The sequence below is a fragment of the Triticum urartu genome, chromosome 5A (genome assembly GCF_056163025.1).
Source record: "Triticum urartu cultivar PI428250 chromosome 5A, HENAU_Tu73, whole genome shotgun sequence".
NCBI lineage: Eukaryota > Viridiplantae > Streptophyta > Magnoliopsida > Poales > Poaceae > Triticum > Triticum urartu.
Genome location: NC_141877.1, coordinates 298,336,923 through 298,355,794, shown reverse-complemented (window position 1 = coordinate 298,355,794; position 18,872 = coordinate 298,336,923). Strand labels below are relative to the sequence as shown.

Sequence of the window (18,872 nt, the reverse complement as noted above, 5' to 3'; positions counted from 1 at the left end):
GATTCAGGGGGAGCAAGACACCCATGGGAAAGAAACCAGTCGAATTCATTGCATATCTTTACTCTTGGGGACATGTTGAATTCAATGTAGTACCTAGTACTTACTCTCTACATGTCATCCCAGTCTTGGTATTCTTGTGGTTTTTGTTGCTTGCTCTGGCTAGTGGATGTACCTGTGTTATCTAACCGTGTTTGTGCAGGTTCATTCCATCCTAAGCCAACTCAAAGACTACAAGGTAAATGTATGCATCAAAATCATGAGTATGAGGAGTTCTTGTTTATGTACATACTATTTGCAAGAAAGATTCATGAGCATGAAGGTATTTTCCTTAACAATATTTTGCTCTGATGCATATGGCCAAGATACATGTAACACACTGCCTACTCTGTCATGATTATGCTCTCACATGCTTCTATATTTTATATTCATATGAGTGCATACATGTAGGGGGAGCCTATATTTGTTACAAGTCCTTCCAAAGCTTTACTTGCTGTTCTTTATATCTTTATCTAAAGCTTTGATGTATGTTGCCATCAATTACCAAAAAGGGGGAGATTGAAAGCACAAGTGCTCCCCAGGTGGTTTTGATAATTGATGACAACATATCTCTTGTTGGACTAATACTTTTACCTAGTATATTTCAGATAAGTTCAACAATGGAGTGGCATGGACTAAAGGTTGTGGGAACCTCTTCAAGATGCTAAGGACAAAGGATTGGCTAAAAGCTTCAACCTCAGGACTCTTCATTTTACACTTTTAGTGATCCAAGATCACATTGAGTCCATAGGAAAAGCCAATACTATCAAGGAGGGATGAGGTGTTGATAATGAGCCTCTTGCTCAAAGTGCTTAATGATATGCTCCAAAATCCTCAGCTACTTTCCCACTTCCACATATGACCTAAACCCAAAGCCAAACTCGGTCATACCGATTCTTTCTATCCGGCGCCACCGAGTTTCACTTGTCATTTGCCACTGCCAAACCCTAGCAATTCGGTCCTACTGATAAGGATCTCGGTCTCACCGAGATGGGCTTGCAAACTCTCTGTTACCTGTTGCAATATCTTCGGTCCCACCGAGATATGCAATCGGTCCCACCGAGTTTGCTTGGCCAACTCTCTGTTTCACTTATTACCCAAATCGGTCCCACCGAGTTTGAGTAATCGGTCAAACCGAGTTTTGGATTTTCCCTAACCCTAGCACATCGGTCTCACCGAGTTGTTCCAGTCGGTCCCACCGAGAATCACTAACGGTCACTAGGTTTACTATTTCGGTCAGACCGAGTTTTCTGATTCGGTCCCACCGAGATTGGTAGATTGTGTGTAACGGTTGGATTTTGTGTGGAGGCTATAAATACCCCTCCACCTCCTCTTCATTCGTGGAGAGAGCCATCAGAACACATACATCATTCCAACTCATATGTTCTGAGAGAGAACCACCTACTCATGTGTTGAGACCAAGATATTCCATTCCTACCATATGAATCTTGATCTCTAGCCTTCCCCAAGTTGCTTTCCACTCAAATCTTCTTTCCACCAGATCCAAATCCTATGAGAGAGAGTTGAGTGTTGGGGAGACTATCATTTGAAGCACAAGAGCAAGGAGTTCATCATCAACACACCATTTGTTACTTCTTGGAGAGTGGTGTCTCCTAGATTGGCTAGGTGTCACTTGGGAGCCTCCGACAAGATTGTGGAGTTGAACCAAGGAGTTTGTAAGGGCAAGGAGATCACCTACTTCGTGAAGATATACCGCTAGTGAGGCAAGTCCTTCATGGGCGATGGCCATGGTGGGATAGACAAGGTTGCTTCTTCGTGGACCCTTCGTGGGTGGAGCCCTCCGTGGACTCGCGCAACCGTTACCCTTCGTGGGTTGAAGTCTCCAGATGTAGGATAGCACCACCTATCCGAACCACGGGAAAAACATCCGTGTCTCCAATTGCGTTTGAACTCTCCAAACCCTTCCCTTTACATTCTTGCAAGTTGCATGCTTTACTTTCCGCTGCCTATACACTCTTTGCATGCTTGCTTGATATGTATTGTGTATGTTAAATTGTGCCCAAACTCCACTTAAACCGAAAAAGCTTAAAAAGTGCAACTTTAGCATTAAGTGTCTAATCACCCCCCTCTAGACACTCCTTCTTCTAGATCCTACATCTCATCATAGTCAACTCCTTGAACTTGTCAAAAACCTTTCACAACAAGTGGAGCTTTGTAGACAGTAACATTACCATTAGCGTTAGTCTTCTTCTTGAAGATCCATTTATTCTCTATGGCTCACCGATCATTGGGCAAGTCAACCAAAGTCCACACTTTGTTCTCATACATGGATCCTATCTCAGATTTCATGGCCTCAAGCCATTTATTAGAATCTGGGCTCATCATCGCTTCCTCATAGTTCGTAGGTTCGTCATGGTCTAGTAACATGACTTCCAGAATAGGATTACCATACCACTTTGGTGCGGAACGTGATCTGGTTGACCTATGAGGTTCGGTAGTAACTTGATCTGAAGTTTCATGATCATTATCATTAGCTTCCTCTCTAGTTGGTGTAGGCATCACTGAAACTAATTTCTGTGATGAGCTACTTTCGAATTCGAGAGAAGGTACAATTACCTCATCAAGTTCTACTTTCCCCCCACTCACTTCTTTCGAGAGAAACTCCTTCTCTAGAAAGGATCCATTCTTAGCAACAAAAAATCTTGCTTTCGGGTCTGTGATAGAAGGTGTACCCAACAGTTTCTTTTGGGTATCGTATGGAGACGCACTTCTCCGATTTGGCTTCGAGCTTATCAGTTTGAAACTTTTTCACATAAGCATCGCAACCCCAAACTTTAAGAAACGAAAGCTTTGGTTTCTTGTCAAACCATAGTTCATACGGTGTCGTCTCAACGGATTTAGACGGTGCCCTATTTAACGTGAATGCAACTATCTCTAATGCATAACCCCAAAATGTGCTGGTAAATCGGTAAGAGATATCATAGATCACACCATATCTAATAAAGTACGGTTACACCGTTTGGACACACCATTACGTTGTGGTGTTCCAGGTGGCGTGAGTTGTGAAACTATTCCACATTGTCTTAAATGATGGCTGTGATGCCCCGAGACCGACTCTTCAGAAGCCTTCCTTGTTTTTCTTTGTTGCCATGTGTTTCATTTGTTTGTTGCATTCATCATGTCATCGTTTGCATTGCATCGGCACTTCATCACCGTCATTTTACAAAACCTGCATCAGTCGTCGTTGTCGTTTCTCCCTTTGCCTTCATCACCTTCTCTCGGACCGCTCTCTTCTCTCTTGTCTTCTCCGTGGTCTTTTGTCATCCCCCGTTGTCTTTGTTTTCCACTCTCGCTAAATGTCAAGCTTCTCTGCATAGTGCACAGATCCCCTCGCGTGCGCGTCCGCAACTGCCCCGAACCCAAACCAGACTATCGTCACCGTTGGATCCGGATCATCTCCAAACATCCCTAAAACATCTTCGTTTTCTTATTTGGACTCCCTAACTTATTTATTCTCGACCGCCCGATTACGGTCGGACAGACCAAATACCCCCCTTACCTAATCCACTAACATATATAAATGGGGCAACCCTAAAATCTAGGAGAGCTGTCCCATCCTTCCCCCTCGCGCCGCCATCTTCCAAATCCTCCTCGGGATCCCTCCCGTTTCAAACCACCAGCCAAGCCTCCACCCTCTCCCCTGAATTCCCCAGCGAACCAACCACCATAGCACAACGCCCCTCTTTCTCCTGCCCGTGCCCTGCTTCGTCCCTGGCGTCCCTCTCGCCCCGCTGTTCGACGACCGGCGCCGTTGCCAGCAGCCACCAGCAGGCCAGGCCAGACTCCCCATCGCATCCCTATCCTTCTTCCTTCGCTTCTTCTCGAACTCATCTCTCTCACCTAACTCCCTCTCTCTGTTGTGTTCAGGGAACCAGCCCCTGCCGCCTTGGGCCTCGTCATCGCCGCTCGGATCTCCACTCCCGTGCTGCGCCAGGTCACCTCGTCACCAGGAATGGATTCCCCAAGCCCGGATCTGACGCCTCCCACCGTCCCCGTCGCTGGAGCCTTCAACAACGCTCCAAGTCCCGCCATGAACACCCAACCTCGAGCTTCAACTGGGAGCCGCTCCACCACCTGATCAGGATGGGGTCAGCCAGGTCCACTCCGTCCGGGAACCCCCGCGCCTCGACGCCATGGATCCGCGCCGAGCTCCGCTGTCCCCGGCGCTCCTCTGCATGTCGCCTCTGCCTCCCCTACTTCTGCGTGGGGTAGCCCACGCGAGGTCGAGGACGACCCGAGCGCCAAGTGTCCTATGCCTTCGATCGCCTACGCCTGTTGACTGCATCCCGCGCCAAGTCCCTCCTCGTGCCGCTCCCCGTCTTCCTCCTCGTCGCGCCGATCCAGGAGGATCGAGCTCGCCCTGCTTCCCGCTCGCGTTGACTGCTCCTCTGCTTCCGCTTGTCTCGCTCGCCTCCCCTGCTTCGTGCATGTGGGTCGGCTGCAGCGCCTCCAAGGTCCAGCCAGGGCCTTCTCAATCGGCCTACCTCCTCCATCGAACGGGCCAATGGCCCATGGTGAGCAGCCCAACTGCCTCAATGCACTGTTCAATTTCGGCCCGCATCTTTTTTTTTCCGTTCTGTATGATTTTAGCAATTTTCCAGAGAGTGCCAGTTTTACAGAATAGTCCCTCATGTTCATGCATATAATAATCAATCATCCGTGCATCATATGTAAAAACATTGTATATGTAAAATTCTTAGAATTATGTGTAGATTAATAATATCCAACTTTCATCTATGTTTAAAATGTTAAAAAATACTGTTTGATTAAAGTTGCTGAAATGCCATGTTAAAATGATTTATTTAATAACTAAATAACCGTAGCTCCATTTTAAATAAACTTTATATGCAAATGGGGTATAAAATGCCTAGTTTAACATGGTGCACTCATCTTGCATGTTTAACAACTCTAAAATATGGTTGAGGGCAGAACAGTACCAAATTCATAATATGCATATGGGGATTTTCCGGAAGTGTTGTTTGATGTTTCCGGCCTCATTTAAGCTTGCCTAAATAGTTAGTTTACTTATGCCTCACCTCTTTCCATGTTAACCAACATTTAATATTTTTGAGTACCTAACCGGGAGTGAACTAAATAATCGAATGTGGTGTTTCGTCAACATGCATCTTGTTACATGTTGAGCTCCACTTAACTTGTAGTTTTGCTTGTGCACTTTGCCATGCCATGCATATTTAAACCGAACATGCATCATCCTTGGTTGTGCATCATGCCATGTTTATGCTTGTGTCTTTATCATGTTGCTTGCTTCTTTCCGGTTTGCTTCTCTCGTTAGCTTCGGTTTTGTTCCGGAGTTGTGAGGATTCGTTCAACTTCGTCCGTTTGTCTTCTTCATGGACTCGTTCTTCTTCCTTGCGGGATCTCAGGCAAGATGACCATACCCCCGATATCACTTCTATCTTTGCTTGCTAGTTGTTCATTCTATCGCTATGTCGCGCTACCTACCACTTGTTATATCATGCCTTCCATATTGCCATGTCAAGCCTCTAATCCACGTTCCTAGCAAACCGTTGTTTGGCTATGTTATCGCTTTTGCTCAGCCCCTCTTATAGCGTTGTTAGTTGCAGATGAAGTTGAAGATTGCTCCATGTTGGAACATGTTTATGTTGGTATATCACAATATCTCTTATTTTAATTAATGCATCTATATACTTGGTAAAGGGTGGAAGGCTTGGCCTTATGCCTGGTGTTTTGTTCCACTCTTGCCGCCTTAGTTTCCGTCATACCGGTGTTATGTTCCTTGATTTTGCATTCCTTACGTGGTTGGGGTTATGAGACCCCCTTGACAGTTCGCTTTGAATAAAACTCCTCTAACAAGGCCCAACCTTGGTTTTACCATTTGCCTACCTACCACCTATACCTTTCCCTTTGGTTTTGCAGACTCAAGGGTCATCTTTATTTTAAACCCCCTCGGGCCAGTGCCCCTCTGAGTATTTGTCTGAACCGGGTAACCCGCGGGGCCACCTTGGGGAAACTTGAGGGCTGGTTTTACTCGTAGCTTGTCCCATCTGGTGTGCCCTAAGAACGAGATACATGCGAATCCTATCGGGATTTGTCGGCACATCGGGCAGTTTTGCTGGTCTTGTTTACCATTGTCAAAAAGTCTTGTAACCGGGATTCCGAGCCTGATCGGGTCTTTCCGGGAGAAGGAATATCCTTCGTTGATCGTGAGAGCTTGTGATGGGCTAAGTTGGGACACCCCTGCAGGGTATAAACTTTTGAGAGCCGTTCCCGTGGTTATGTGGCAAATGGGAATTTGTTAATATCCGGTTGTAGAGAACTTGACACTTGACTTAATTAAAATGAATCAACCATGTGTGTAGCCGTGATGGTTGATACGTCTCCAACGTATCTATATTTTTTGATTGTTTCGTGCTATTGTATTATCAACCTTGGATGTTTTATATGCATTTATATGCTGTTTTATATGATTTTTGGGACTAACCTATTAACCTAGAGCCCATTGCCAGTTTTTGTTTTTCCTTGTTTTTGAGTATCACAGAAAAGGAAAATCAAACGGAGTCCAATTGACCTGAAATTTCACAGAGATCAGTTTTGGACCAAAAGAAGCCCACGGAGTACCGGAGATGGGATAGAAGAGTCCCGAGGCCACCACGAGGGTGGGGGCGCGCCCTACCCCCCTGGGCGCGTCCCCTACCTTGTGGCCGCCTCAGAGACCCCCCTGACTTGTCCCCGACGCCAACACCTCTTATATAACCCCAAACTTCCAGAAAGGAACCTAGATCGGGAGTTCCGCCGCCGCAAACCTCTGTAGCCACCGAAAACCAATCTAGACCCGTTCCGACACCTTGCTGGAGGGGGGAATCCCTCTCCGGTGGCCATCTTCATCATCCCGGCGCTCTCCATGATGAGGATGGAGTAGTTCACCCTCGGGGCTGAGGATACGTACCAGTAGCTATGTGTTTGATCTCTCTCTCTCTCTCTTGTGTTCTTGATTCACCCGATCTTGATGTATCGCGAGCTTTGTTATTATAGTTGGATCTTATGATGTTTCTCCCCCTCTACTCTCTTGTGATGAATTGAGTTTTCCCTTTGAAGTTATCTTATCGGATTGAGTCTTTAAGGATTTGAGAACACTTGATGTATGTCTTGCATGTGCTTATCTGTGGTGACAATGGGATATCACGTGATCCACTTGATGTATGTTTTGGTGATCAACTTGCGAGTTCCGTGACCTCGTGAACTTATGCATAGGGGTTGGCACACGTTTTCGTCTTGACTCTCCGGTAGAAACTTCGGGGCACTCTTTGAAGTTCTTTGTGTTGGTTTCATAGATGAATCTGAGATTGTATGATGCATATCGTATAATCATACCCACGGATACTTGAGGTGACATTGGAGTATCTAGGTGACATTAGGGTTTTGGTTGATTTGTGTCTTAAGGTGTTATTCTAGTATGAACTGTATGATAGATTGAACGGAAAGAATAACTTCGTGTTATTTTACTACGGACTCTTGAATAGATCAATCAGAAAGGATAACTTTGAGGTGGTTTCGTACCCTACAATAATCTCTTCGTTTGTTCTCCGCTATTAGTGACTTTGGAGTGACTCTTTGTTGCATGTTGAGGGATAGTTATATGATCCAATTATGTTATTATTGTTGAGAGAACTTGCACTAGTGAAAGTATGAACCCTAGGCCTTGTTTCAACGCATTGCAATATCGTTTTCGCTCACTTATATCATTAGTTACCTTGTTGTTTTTATATTTTTAGATTACAAAAACCTATATCTATCATCCATATTGCACTTGTATCACCATCTCTTCGCCGAACTAGTGCACCTATACAATTTACCATTGTATTGTGTGTGTTGGAGACACAAGAGACTCTTTGTTATTTGGTTGCAGGGTTGTTTGAGAGAGACCATCTTCATCCTACGCTTCCCACGGATTGATAAACCTTAGGTCAGCCACTTGAGGGAAATTTTCTACTGTCCTACAAACCTCTGAACTTGGATGCCCAACAACGTCTACAAGAAGAAGGTTGTGTAGTAGACATCAATGGTCTCTTTTCGGCGGAGTCCGGGAAGTGAACACGGTTTGAGTTATGTTTGATCGTAAGCAGTTTCAGAATCACTTCTTGATCACTTCTAGCTTCACGACCGTTGCGTAGCTTCTTATCCTAGTCTTATTTGCGTATGTTAGCCACCATATTTTCTTAGCTCTTGCTGCAACTCCACCTCATTACCACATCCTACCCATAAGCTTAAATAGTCTTGATCTCGTGGGTGTGAGATTGCTGAGTCCTCGTGACTCACGGATACTCCCAAACAGTTGCAGGTGCCGATGATACCAGTGCAGGTGATGCTACCGAACTCAAGTGGGAGTTCGACGAGGACCTTGGTCGTTACTATGTTTCGTTTCCTGATTATCAGTAGTGGAGCCTAGTTGGGACGATCGGGGATCTAGCAGTTGGCTTTATCTTCTTTTATTTGGATTTGGCCATAGTCGGTCTATGTGTGTATTTTGGATGGTGTATGATTTATTTAAGTATTGTGTGAAGTGGCGATTGTAAGCCAACCCTCTATTTATCCCTTTCTTGTTCATTACATGGGATTGTGTGAATATGACCCTTCTTGCGACAAAACCACCATGTGGTTATGCCTCTAAGTCATGCCTCGGCACGTGGGAGATATAGCCGCATCGTGGGCATTACAAAGGCCAAACTCGTAACTTAAATATTTGCCTCCGTGATCAGATCATAGAAATTTTATTTTCTTGTTACGATCACTACAAAAAAAATACACTTCCGTGATGATACGTGTTTGTCACAGTAGGTCGCTTTTTTTGTCATGCATGTACATCCATGACAAATTTATGACAGAATCAAGATAGTCATACCTGTGCTGTCGTAGAAGTGTTCCATGACATTACCAAAATTATCATCATGGAAGTGTCCACTTCCATGACGATAAATCGCGCTTCACAGAAGTGCTTTCGTCAAGGGTGACCGACACGTGGCATCCACCGTAACGGAACACCTTAAGCTATCGGGTCGAGTTTTGGATCCGATAACCCGTTAACAGCCCCGACCAATGGGGATTTTCCATGTGTAAAATCATCATTGGCTAGAGGAAACACGTGTCGGCTCATCGTCGGGACAGATGTCATCCACTCACTGGACAGAAGGCGCCTATGATACGTCGACACGGGGCACAACCCAACAAGTTTAAATGGGCCAGTCCAACTAAAGGCCCACAAGATTTTGCGGACCATAATGGGCCGGCCCAGCTAAAGGCCCACAAGATTTCGCGGGCCATAATGGGCCGGCCCAGGTAAAGGCCCACAAGATTTTCGTGTGCCATAATAGGCCGGCCCAAGTAAAGGCCCACGGTGACTCTAGTCCATAATGAACAGTAATTTTCTTTATACCCGTTAACGGCCCATGATTTACATGGGCCGTTTCCAGCCCGTGTTAGCTTTCGGCCTATTGATGCCCCATACGTTCTTGGGATCCTTTTCGGCCCTCGATTACTTCCGGCCCGTTACTGGACTGTTCCCCTAATGGGACAAATTCGGCCCATGGCAAGAGTCAGCCCGTTACTAGCCTGTTCCACTAATGGGCCAAATTCGGCCCATGGCAAGAGTCGGCCCGTTACTGGCCTATTACCCTAATGGGCCAAATTCGGCCCATGGCAAGAGTCGGCCCGTTTCTGGCCTGTTAACCCGTTGCGCCGTTTCCAGCCCGTCCTATATTCTGGCCCATTAACGACCCGTTATGCCTGTGACAGAATTAAGCCTTTGCTGTCCTACGGCCTATTAATGGCCTGTTACCATGCTGGGCCGATACCAATTATGCCTGATTATGGCCCATGTAGACCCATTTATCCGACGGCCCGAGGCCCACCAATTACAGGCCCATTTATCGACGGCCTGTAGGAGAGCCATGGATCCTACGGCCCGTATATGGCCCATGGTAGTTGCGGCCACTAGCAAACCAGGGAAAAAGAAGACTAGGAAGTAAATAAGGCCGAAACTAATGCTAGGCTATTAAGGCGATTGCACAGATTACATCCACTCGGCATCAAAGATCGCCACCAATGCAAATATAGGGAACACCCCACACTATACAAAAATGACTTGCTATTTTCTTCAGGCGGTGGCTGCATGTTAAGAATAAATTTTGTATCGCACCAAAATAAATTACAACTATATAACAAAAGGAAGGTTGGCATAAAAATTAATAGTCTAGCAGATAAATGCACCACCAGAAGTTCAGAAGCTCAGTTCATTTGACCTGACTGTTACGTTTTCATGCTGTATTGTCCGATGGAGCACCATAACCCTCGCCTTCATTTCCCCTAGGCTCCTGAACAACATAGCAAATGCCTGATAGTCTGGTTTCAAAACCATGCATATCTTGACGACATTGAGCAATGTTTCTCCTTGTTTCACAAAGGGTCTCTGTTAGGGAATGGACTTGTGTCTGGAGCGCAGATACAACATTGCTTTGAGCTTGCATATCTTGATCATGAGGCAGTTTGGACGATATTGCCTTAATAGCCAACCCATTATTACGCAAGAACATGCTTTTGGCAATGTTAGTGGACAGGTACTGACCCACTGTAGCAAGAGCTGACATTGCGGTTATAGTTGCCTCGCCACCTTCAGAAGGTGGCGGTTCCACCATTTTTTCCATAGCTCACTGAAAAGTTGAGGTTTTACATTAGTAGTACCAGAACAGAAGATATTAAGGAGGCAGAAAATCCAAACAAAATAGCTTTGGTCTATATACAGAACTTATTCTGGTGAACCCATGTAAAATATTAGTTGTATTTTATTGCAAAGTACATAATAAAACTAGGTTCCAAACATATGACCATGTACCATCGCTTATGTATTGTCTATTTCTTCACATTGTATTGAGGGCTAAGGATAAAGAGACGAAGTTTATAATATGGTAAGCATAGTATGACGTCATTCATATCACAAAACAATTGAGAATATACAAACATGCAATCGTAACGTTGTGTGGGCAAGTCCAGCACGGAACTAGATTACGGGTCAAGATCAAAGGAACATCACTCCTCTCTTTTAAACCTTGTAAGGTGCAATGATACGCTAAGACAATTGTGTATAAAATTGAAAAGAGTAATAGACATTGGCTGCAAACCATGCAGTTCAAGGCACAAGTCAGAGTAAGTAGTAGTTAAAAGGCATGAGGATTAAGGACTTACAACAGCGGCTTTGACTGGTGTAGTCATGCCCTTCTTCTTGCTGGTGTGACAGTCCTTGAAGATTTCCATAGCATTTGGTTCAGGTACTTTTTGGTCCTTGCGGGCTTTCTTCTGCATTTGGAACAAGTCAATATAGATCTGATAATATGGTACAACGAAAAGAGTGAAACAGCAGCTAATTACAAGAGCCTCGCAGTGTGCAATATAGCTACGAGATCCTGTCGTCTGTTGGAATTTCACTTTCATATGGTTGGCCTTGTTCTTTGAACAGTTCACCTACAAGAAGATAGATTTGTGTGGCACATGCGCAAATAGGACTTCAACATGTGATCTATTGACATATATATATATATAATGTACCTGATACTTCGGATCGGACCAGTGTTTAACGAGGCCTCTCCAGTCTTCATCAGATATATTTTCCACTGGAGATGTTTGGGCAATTTCACTGTTAGCCTTGCCTTCAAAGTGAGTTTTCCTCAAGTTATACCGATACTATCGCAGAGTAGACTTGAAAACATGGGTGCAAGCTTGTCTGGTTGCATCATCTTGGCTATCCAACTTGAACCTCATCTGTTGAAAATTATGGGAGTCTCATTATCAGCAACCTAGAAAGTATTGGATAGAGCAAGGCGATATTACTAGTTTCCATACATAACCATACTTACAGATAAATGGTCGAGGAAGATGTTGAACTGGGTTTAGTATTTGTCATTCCTGTACTGAATCCATGTTGGGAGGATACGTACATTACACCTAACAGCAACCGCTGCCTCTGACACTAACTTGGCTGACTCTGTAGCATCATGTGGCCTTTTTAAACCTGCCTGAAAACGAATCTACATTCTTCCTCCTCTAGATTTAGTTAACCTATCGAGCATTATCCCTGATGTTTATTTGCTCTTGCACCTAGGTTCTAGTCCAACAACAAACATAGGAAGTGTTAGTGTACATCAAACTGTGAGACTACATATAAAGAAGCATGCAACTGTAACTTGACTCCAGCAACTACCTTCTTGCTGTTGAAGCTCACAAGGTTCATCTGATATTGCCAACTCGTCTTGTGTCAAGAGTGCTTGAGAAGTAGTGTCAGGTGGCAAGGGATCTTGAGAACGTGCTGCTAGCTCAGTTGACGCACGAGTACGTCGTGCAGCTGGTAGTACTGTGGTAGGTGTTGCAAGAACTAGGGCTGTCTCTGCTTGTTTGGTGCCAGCTATTTGTTTCTGTTTGTCTTTCTTTTGCAACTCGTGTAGCATGGGATGCCGTGTTTGTAGAATTTTCTGCTGGACTTTGACCTTCTATTGCACCATCAGTACCAGCAGAATCTGCAGGATTCATCCGCTTCTCATTCCCTGCCATTCTGTGTTTCTTCGTCTTTCTCTGTGCCATGTTAAGTCAAGCCGACAAGAAAAACGAATAACAATTTAGTTCTTCAGAACAAATTGATGCGTGATGCAGACGAACTGAACTTTAATGTTAGACAACCACATGATAGGAGGATGTAATATGTATGAAAAATAGGACGGAAGAGACAACCAGAACTATGATGTGTAAACTAAGAAGAAGACATTTCACCAAATTAGAAGCAATGCAATGGAAGGTAGACACCATATGAAAGATGCTACAAATATCGCTCTGCCAAGTTAACAGTGTCTCATCATAAATGGCGTTTAAACAAATGTGAAGCAGTACAAGAAATAAATCATATGCAAGATGCAAACAACATCACACTACCATGTTAGAGGTCTCTCGTCATTAGTGCCATTGCATATTCACAGCATTGCATATTCACAGCTTATGATGTGTAAACTAAGGAGAAGGCATTTCAACAAATTAGAAGCAATGAAAGCTAGACACCATATGAAATATGCAACGAATATCACTCTACCAAGTTAAAACTGTCTCGTCATAAGTGCCATTTCAACAAATTAGTAATACAAGCTAGAAAAGAATGTGAGATGTAACCTATATCACACTCCGAAGTCAAACGTGTCTTATGATAAGTGATTGTTGCAGGTTACACAACAGTAGTAATTTGATGTAAGAACATGGTGTGATAGACAGATATTGTATGTTCTAGAAACATAAACACGTGTCTTATTCAAGTATAATGTGTAAAGTAAGCAGATGGAATTCAACAAAATTAGAAGCAATACAAGCTAGACATCACACATAACATGCAACCACATATAACAGTGCCAAGTTAGAGGGAGCACCGGTGATGCTGCACTAGGGGAGATGTGCTCATCATAAACACAACTTTGTTGAGTGTCTATGCATGTGTTGTCTTGGAAATCATCTTGGGGGTGTGGAGGAGTAGAAACTGTATAGGCCCTCCGTTCGGAAGGAGCACTTTTATCCGCTGCCTTGCCAACTTCCTTCCGCTTTATTGATTTTGAATTGTCAAGTAAAACCGACAAGAAAAAGCAATAAAATTCTCTCTTCAGAACTCATTCATGCATGATACTGACAATCACTACTTTGATGTAAGGCAAACACATGATACCAGGATGGAATATGTAAGAAAAACAGGACGACATGGCATGTTCACAACTGTTTGTGTAAACTAAGCAGAAACCATTCCAGCAAATAAGAAGCAATGCAAGCTAGACACCACATGAAAGATGCAACCAATATGACTCTGCCAAGTTAAAAGCGTCCCATCATAAATGGAATTTCAACAAATTAGAAGCAGCGCATGCTATAAATCATATGAAAGATGCAACTAATATCGCACCGCATATACTAAAGGTGTCTCATCATGTTGATTCATGCGGGATACAAAAAAACAATAGTTTTATGTAAGGACATGCTTAATAGACATATGTACTATGTACTAAATACAGGAAGGCATGTCACATTAACAGGTATAATGTATAAGCTAAGCAGACTAGCACATGCAGTTTAACCAGATTGGAAGAATTACAATCTAGACACCATATGCAACATGCAACCACATATCACGCTGCCAAGTTAGAGCAAGCACGTGCGATGCTAGTGTAGGGGAAATGCTGTAATCAACTACAGAGCTACGTTCACTATCTTCATCTAGCATTTCTGTTTCTTGAGAATCATGTCGGGAGGCTAACGCTGCATTCTTTAAATGAGGAGTAGTCCCCTTGCCTGCCTGCCTCGTCATAAGTGATTGATGAGGGATACACAAGAACATTAGTTTGATGTAAGAACATGGTTAATACATAGATGTACTAGTATGTACCAAAAACAGAAAGACATGTCATATTCAAAGGTATAATGTGTAAGCTAAGCAGATGCAATTTAACCAAATTGGAAGCAATACAAGCTAGACATCCGGCTGGAGTGGTGAGCATGATCATCTAGGACCTGAGAGCCTGGTGGGAGGCGGGCTGCTTCGCCACCATCACAGCTTTTTAGTTGGCTTCCAGGTGATGCCTATCTTTGCTGGGCTTGTCACTGGCTCGGCCAGTGCCCTGACTAGCTATTTGTATTCTGGTGCTCACGGGATGGTGGTTCATGTAAAAAAATATCTTTCCTTATCTTACCGACTTCGGCCTTTCGTATACAAGCTAGACACCATATGGGACATGCAACCACATATGACACCGCGAAGTTAAAGCAAGCACCTGGGATGGTGGTTCATTGCGAGCGAGGTCATCAACTCCAGAGCTACGTTCCCCGTCTCCATCTACTGACACTGCACCCATTAAAGCGTTGAAACGTGTCTTGCCTAGCCGCACAACAAGCTGGAGCGACTTATCTCTTTTCTTTTTGGCTTCTCTCATGGCAGCAGAGTCTGAAATACCCTTGCATAAAAACACAACAGTGAGAGTAAGGGTGAAGTGTGTGCAGAACTAGTGCACTGTAAAAGTAGCAGATAGCAGGTGGCTGAAAAATAAATGACAGGAGACATATGATAGCTCTACAACATTGCATGGCAAACAAAATTAGATTCTACTCTGTATGATTTTGTAATATATGAGCACAGGAAATGCAGGTACTCCTCCAGCACACCACCACATGTGGTCATATCTAAGATAACAGTCGACTGAAAATAAATAGGCCAGTCGATTTTTTTAATGAACCGTCCGATCTATAAGGAATGGGTAGATGGCCTTCGTTTACCTCCCGCCAGTCACTGTTGACGATCTTTCTCGAACCGCCAGCGACCACCGGCCCAGACCCCTGCCTCCGCCGCCCCGCCCTCCCATCGACCTCACACCACCGCCGTGCTTGGCAGCACCCCCAGGCCATCCTTTTAATCCCGGCCGACCTCCAGATCGGGCGCCAGTAGCTCTAGGCCACACACGCCCCTAAGATAAACACCAAGGCACTGCTTCCCCGGCGTAATAGGCGTACTAGCGCCTGTTATGCTGGGGAATGCTTCCGTTAATTGGGAATCAAGTGGCCAGAAATTGAAATTCAGGGGGGCGACGGACCTCTAGCTAAGGTGAAATAGTATATGAGGAGAAACCTTATGCATCGCGAGTTACTAGGAACATCTAGTATCAAGAAGAAGCGGTCAACTAGTGTCTTCTGTGGGATGAATACCGTGCAAGCAGAGACGTAAGATTTGCACGAATAAGGGAAGAGGAGTACCTTTTTCGGTTGCCGGTGTGGTCACCTCCACAAGTCGCGCCAATTTTCTTCTTTTTACTGGGGAAACCGATGTTATGGAGGGTGCAGGCTTGGACGAACCCATGGCCAAATTGTTGACTGTGTTGCCGTGGCCGTATGTCGGCGGAGGGGAAGCAGATTCGAAGCGGCAAAGGACAGCGTAGCAGGAACAGCTCCGGTGCGGTGGAGGGTGGCGAAGTTGGAGCGGCAGCGGTGAGGCGCAGGACGGCGTGGTTCAACTGGCTCAGGTACGGACGGCTCGGCCTCAACTTCAACTACTAGCCGTGGAGGGCGTTGCGGTTGAGGTTGCGGTGGACGACGACGTCGGGGTATCGGCTCCGGCGTGATGGAGGAGGGCAGCGGTTGATGGGTGGGATGGGGTGGCGGTCAGAGGACGCCGGGGTTTCGCGCCTGGTTGAGAGGTAGTTTTGGCGCCCACAGAGTACGAATGGGGAATCGGACGGGTGGGGGGAACCATGTTTCAGTCTGGGACGCGCTTGTTTTTGGCTTTTTTGAACAGAAATGGGACGCGCTTGTTTGAAATTTGGGGAAAGTACAAACTTTGCCCCCTCTTAAATTTAGGACCTACTGCGGGTCGGGGGTAGGATGGTAATCCCAGGTGTCCCAAATAGTGGGCGGGAGCGATTTCGGCTGCGCGCATGTGTGCTTAGGCGGCCATTGTGTATGAATGTTTTTCGGATGCTTTTGCGTGGCGTCTAGATGAAGCTACAAACCTACCCCGATTTAGACCTTTGGACGTCAGGCCGGTAGGTTTCACGGGTCGGAGTTATTAGAAAAGTAATTTCCTTGTACTACCAAACATTGGTCTCACGTGGTTTCAGGCGAGTAGAGGCTCTTTTGGCGCTTCGTTCAAAATTTTGAAACACAAGCATTCACGTTTAGAGTACTCTTGAACTATGAGGATTGACCTAAATAGACAACGTTATATTTGACCTTGTATGTTTGAAAACCTCATTAAATTATCCGCTTCTTTTTGAAATTTTGACACTTGAAAATCCTATAACTATGATTATTTTGGAATGGAGGAGCTAAATTTGAATCTATTTTGTACACGACTACATATGCTATTATGTACAAAATCAGAGCAAAGATTGGTGCCCCCATATTTTAGGTATGGTTTACAAATGCCATGATATCAAATTAAAATAATTGAATGGACTTCATGTTGAATTCGATTTTTAAACCACCTTAAGTTGAATTCAAATGTATGCTAGTTCATAGGTAGTAGCTATTTATAATGTCCATTGTGTAACTTTCGTATGTATAATGTGCTTTACACACACAACATGAACTATACTCACGTTTATATTCGATTGCTAAAGCGATGCATTGTCTGGAGTTCAAAATACTAACTATGTGGATCAATTGTGTCGAATAATAACATCGACATGCTCAAATTCGATAGAATCTAGATGTCTGATGGATCAATGATCGCTCCTTACGCGAATTGCAAATATCATGATCCCATCCTAATATTTGGATACAATTTATATCTTTAATCAATGTGTAGAGCAGTCTTTTACGTGTAGTTTCACTCTCCATCGGTGGTCTCTCACACATGCTCACACACTCTCTCCTGAGGTTTCTTTCTTGCACACATGCTCTAGATATAACCCTCCCTCCCTCTCGTAACCATTTACAACTATTTTCACTAACCTTTATCACAAGCACTCTTCCTCTCGCAAACATACACACGCACAATCCTCATCGACCCTTTCTATATACATGGACCTGCCTACGTGTCTCATGTACGCACATTATCTTTACACCTATCTCTCACACATTGTCTCACACCTCTCTTCCTAATCGACGAGTATGATTCTAGCAGAGCATTCTGTAGGATGCCCCTTAAAGTTAGGTTGGATGAATAGTAATATCAGAGATAAAGGGGTTACCTTAGTCCGAGAACCTAGGGTTACAAATCCTAGTCGGGTTTGTCAGTGGATACAGAGTCCTTCACAATTCTGCTATCTTTGTCTTGTACGACTAGTCATCCATGGGTCTTCCTAAATGCATCACGGGCCGACCAATGTGGCGCAGGACGGAACAGAACGAACGGCCTCACCTCGACCCACCGGTCCTCACGCGGTGACACACCCTCTGCCCCCATGTCTCATTATCTTCTCACACCCACACATACCAACACAAACACCACACACACAGAAAATTTCTCCTCGTGCCTCTATTCCCTCCCCCCTTGCATATACACACTCAAGGGAATGGAATCTCTTGTTGTGACGTCATATTCGTCTCTCTCTCTCTCCAGACCACTCACATTTCTCGTGCTATCTCTCCCACGCCCCCCGTCAGCCCCTCTATCCATGCCTCTCTCGAATACGTAATACACACACATACCTCTCTAGGCCCCGCCAAATGCATCAACTACACATTCACACATGTTACATCACGCACCCCATTGATCTAAAAAGCCCTCTCTTCATGTTTATTTCGCATACAACATTCCTTTTGAATAAAGTGTGGCCAAAAAATTATTTTAGAGTTTCTACATATATACAATATTACAAAGTTATATGGAGGAGTACGGACGCTAATTTGCATTGCATGGTGCCCACAATGATATTTATTCCGCACAGTGAATTTGTATATTTTTATACTATATACAAAGTTAGTCATAATAAAGAGAAACGAAGAGCATCTCTCTCTCCATCGCATACCCCCCTGTACGCCCCTTTCACGTATGCACACAAAACTATCTCCAGGTCCTCTAAAAGTAAGCCCCCAGAAAATTCACGCATGTTTCATCTTTCTCTCGTGATATATGCAATGACGATCATTGTATTTGAAGTGAAAGCACGATACGTACATTGGACTTCAGAATCCACTCATTACGGTCACCATTTATGTTTAGTGGTTATTATGCAGTCACGGGCTCACCGTACAACTCTATATTTGCTCATGACATGACTAGTTGACCAGTTAAACGCTCCATGTGGCACCTCTAGTGTTGCATCACATTATCTCAC

At 44.5% G+C, this 18,872-nt stretch overlaps 1 long non-coding RNA gene across 1 annotated transcript; it reads left to right on the top strand.

The window, feature by feature from the left end:
• The first annotated feature begins 3,616 nt into the window (after positions 1 to 3,616).
• Positions 3,617 to 8,624, top strand: LOC147971120 (uncharacterized). The gene is made up of 2 exons (XR_015604549.1): positions 3,617 to 4,571; positions 5,351 to 8,624. It is a non-coding gene; the product is annotated as an uncharacterized LOC147971120 (long non-coding RNA).
• The last annotated feature ends 10,248 nt before the right edge of the window (positions 8,625 to 18,872 follow it).